This window comes from Xenopus laevis, chromosome 1L (genome assembly GCF_017654675.1).
Source record: "Xenopus laevis strain J_2021 chromosome 1L, Xenopus_laevis_v10.1, whole genome shotgun sequence".
Classification (NCBI taxonomy): Eukaryota; Metazoa; Chordata; class Amphibia; order Anura; family Pipidae; genus Xenopus; species Xenopus laevis.
In genome coordinates, this window is record NC_054371.1 from 161049528 (window position 1) to 161054274 (window position 4747).

Sequence of the window (4747 nt, forward strand, 5' to 3'; positions counted from 1 at the left end):
AGCAGGAGTGGTGACAGGTGGACCAGGGTATTCTGTCCACTGCCGACTGCTGCTGATGGTTCCCCACCAATGAATTAGGGTTTCCTTGTCCTTTAAATCAAAGTGCCCTGATGCAAATAATGCAAATAATGCAATGAGAGTGGGACTGCACACAAAAATTCATGCTATTGAATTTGTTGTAATTTATTGGGTCCAAAATGTTGTTTGCCATCAGGATATCTATTTCACCCATTATGCGATTTGCATTTTTGCACCAAAATCCAGTCATGGTACTTAGTATTCAGAATGCTTATTGCAGAGAAAGTGCAAACCAGTCAAAAATAGAGGATTTTTTGTTAAAATGGGACCTAGTACAAAATGGCATACCTAGGTTTTCTGGGGACTGGGTTCCTGGATAATAGATCCTATACCTGCAATATCTATACTGATTGACTGTACCTTCCATAAATGATCTTAATATGCAAATCAGCAGCAGGGAATTTCAATTTTACTCATTGGAACACAGTCACATTAACACAGACGCTGAGAAGGAAATAAGAAGTTTTATTTCTAGATCATGCAGAGGAAAGAAATTAACTGAAACTTTCTCTATTTGCATGAGAAGGGGGAGTGGGAATCCTTCAGTATTTGGACAGTCCCTGTTTCGACCTTGTACAAAAGGGGTAAAAGGGGTAGTTCATGCTTAAACGAGAAGGAAAGTTGTTTACCACTTGGGGGTGCCAAATGTTAGGCACCCCCAAGTGAATGTATTTACTTACCTGGAACCCTGGGTCAGTGCTCCTATCTGCAGAAAACTGCACCCGCCTGGGGTTATTCCAGCAAGCACCACTGAGCGATCCTCTTCCAGTTTCTTCTCATGCGCATTAGAGTGAAACGCCGAACTTTTAACTAAAAAGTCGGCTTTTTCATTCTACTGCGCATGCGTCTGCCGCGGGAAATTTGAAGAAAGAAGAAGCCAGAAGAGGAGCGCTCCGTGGTGTTCTCTGGTATAACCGCGGGCCGGTGGTAAGCGACTTTCGTTCTCCTTTAAAAGACGTCTTTATGTCTTTAAGTGACTTTGTCATGTCAACCCAAAAATGTATGTTTTGCCTAATAGAAGAAAACATAATTCCAAGCAACTTTGCAACATACATTCATTACTAATTTTCTATGGTTTTAAATGTATTTGCTGGTGTATTGCTATTGAAAGCAGTGTTTGGCTGTCCCTTTCTATTCTCTGCCCTGATGGCTCTGGCTTTTGAAACAATGTAAGAGAAACCAGCTGGTCAACAGACCGGTCTTTGCTGGGGATTGGGGAATTAAGACTTTAAAAAGTAACAACCAGGAGTTAAGCAACTGCTGCTTTCCATAGAAGTTATATTTACAAAAGAGCAAGAGAGCCTCCCTTTCTCTGGTATGGTGAGCAATTTTACCATTATTGTCTATAGAAGGACTTTTCTCTATCACCCATGAGCTAGAAATTGCACATCTGGCAAGTCCTGCTCACTAACTTGATCTCAGCATTTGCTGCATTATTATAATACAGTTAGGCCCATTAATATTTGGACAGAGACACCTTTTTTCTAATTTTGGTTCTGTACATTACCACAATACATTTTAAATAAAACAACTCAGATACAGTTGAACTTTCAGCTTTAATTCAGTGGGTTGAAGAAAACGATTGCATAAAAATGTGAGGAACTAAAGCCTTTTTTTAACACAATCACTTCATTCCAGGGGCTCAAAAGTAATTGGACCATTGACTCAAACGCTATTTCATGGGCAGGTGTGGGCAATTCCTTTGTTATGTCTATCAATGAAGCAGATAAAAGCCCTAGAGTTGATATGAGGGGGGGGGTTGCTTATATGTGGAAGATTTTGCTGTGAACAGACAACATGCGTCAAGGAGATCTCTGTGCAGGTGAAACAAGCCATCCTTAAGCTGCAAAAACAAAAAAAAAACCATCCAAGAAATTGCTACAATATTAGGAGTGGCAAAATCTACAGTTTGGTACATCCTGAGAAAGAAAGCACTGGTGGACTCAGCAACACAAAAAGACCTGGACATCCACAGTGGTGGATGATCGCAGAATCATTTCCATGGTGAAGAGAAACCTCTTCACAACAGCCAAACAAGTGAACAACACTCTCCAGGAGGTAGGCATATTGATATCCAAGTCTACCATAAAGAGAAGACTGCATGATAGTAAATACAGAGGGTGCACTGCAAGGTGCAAGCCACTCATAAGCCTCAAAAATAGAAAGGCTAGATTGGATTTTGCTAAAAAAACATCTAAAAAAGGCAGCACAGTTCTGGAAAAAACAAACATTCTTTGGACAGATGAAACCAAGATCAACCTCTACCAGAATGATGGCAAGAAAAAAGTATGGAGAAGGTGTGGAACAGGTCATGATCCAAAGCATACCACATCTCTATAAAACATGGTGGAGGCAGTGTGATGGCTTGGGCTTGCATGGCTGCCAGTGGCACTGGGACACTAGTGTTTATCCATGATGTGACACAGGACAGAAGCCGCCGAATGAGAGACACTGTCTGCTCAAATCCAGCTAAATGCAGTCAAACTGATTGGGAGGCGTTTCATAATTCAGATGGACAATGAGCCAAAACATACAGCCAAAGAAGCCCAGGAGTTTATTAAAGCAAAGGAGTGGAATATTCTTGAATGGCCAAGTCAGTCACCTGATCTGAACCCAATTGAGCATGCATTTCACTTGCTGAAGACTAAACTTCGGACAGAAAGGCCCACAAACAAACAGCAAGTGAAAGCCACTTCACTAAAAGCCTGGCAGAGCATTAAAAAGGAGGAAACCCAAAATCTGGTGATGTCCATGAGTTTAAGACTTCAGGCTGTCATTGTCAGCAAAAGGGTTTCAACCAAGTATTAGAAATTAGGGGGCAGATTTACTAAGGTTCGAGTGAATTTTCAAAGTTAAAAAAGTTTGAATTTCGAAGTAATTTTTTTGAATACTTCGACCATCGAATAGGATATTACTACTTCGAATTTACTTCGATTCGAAGTAAAAATCGTTTGAATATTCGACCATTCGATTATCGAAGTACTGTCTCTTTAAAAAAACTTCGATTTCAATACTTCGCCAAATTAAACCTGCCGAAGTGCTATGTTAGCCTATGGGGACCTTCTACAACCATTTTCTAAGTCTTTGTACATCAAAGGAAAATCCTTCGATCGTACGCTAAAATCGTTCGGTTCGAAGGATTTAATCTTTCAATCGAACGATTTTCCTTTAATCGTTTGACCGCTAAATTCGGTAAAAAAACCTTCGACTTCGATATTTGAAGGATTTCAATTAGAAGGTCGAATTTCAAAGTTTTTTTAACTTCGAAATTGGACCCTTAGTAAATCTGCCCCATTATTTTCAGTTTTTTAATTTGTCTAATTACTTTTGAGCCCTTGTAATGAAGTGATAGAAAAAAGTTGTCTCTGTCCAAAGATTTATGGGCCTAACTATTAACATAGCTGGACTGGACCACTATCCTATCACCAAGCTTTGATTTGCTCAAAAAGTTAAGTAACCTGCTACTTGTTTTCATTTTATATACTTATTATTTTAACTATTTGTCTGTACAGGTATAGGACCCGTTATTCAGAATGCTCAGGACCTAGGGTTTTTCAGGATAATGGATCTTTCCATAATTTGGAGCTTCATACCTTAACGGGGATGTAAAGTCAAAAAATTAAATTCCTTTAAAGGGTCCACTGTCTAAAAATAAACCTATCATCAATATACTTCCATTAAAAATGCTGTACCTTTTTCATAAAAACAATGATTTTCTGCGCTCCAGCTCCCCCTTTTCTCAATGTGCAGGGACTTCGGCCTGCATGAAGTCCTCAACACTGCAGGCCGGCCCGCGGCTGCTTTACTTCAAGATAAGAGATACTTTGGGTTAATTTATCTTTTCCTTCCTAAAGCTGACCTCCATGACAACTCCACACGCTTTCCTGACACTACAGAACTCGGAGGAGGGGAGATTGTTTTGAAGTAAAGTAGCCACGGGCCAGCCCGCCGGGTTGAGGAATTCATGCTGGAATCATGCTGAAATCTGTGCGCATAGAGAGAAGGGGAGCCAGAGCTCAGAAAATCATAATTTTTATGAAAAAGGTACAGAATTTTTAATGGAAGTAATTGACGATAGGTTTATTTTTAGACAGTGGACCCGTTAAAGGAATTTCATTTTTTGACTTTACATCCCCTTTAAGTCTACTAGAAAATCATATAAATATTAAATAAGCCCAATAGGCTTGTTTTGCTTCCAATAAGGATTAATTATATATTAGTTTGGATCAAGTACAAGGTACTGTTTTATTATTAAAATCACATTTTAATATTGTTTGGATAAAATGAAGTCTATGGAAAATGGCCTTTCTGTAATTCAAAGCTTTCTGGATAGTGGGTTTCTGGATAACACATCCCATACCTGGCTGTATTCTGCAATTGCCCAACCTCAAACTTAAAATTGCATATTAAAAAAAATGTTAAAGTACAAAGATGCCAATATTTTTGGCTATGACTGTGTATGTATAAAATACAAACATACTTTAACATACAGTCAGCTATGCAAGTATATAATACACATGTATGAGTTGGGATGATCCAGGCTCTCTGAATAATATTTATATGTGTTGTGCAGGTTATAAGTCATTAAAAAGTGTGTGTGTGGGTCAAGTGAATTCTCATGGTTTTAAGAACAATTGCTTTGAGACCAGGCAGAAACATTCCCATTGGG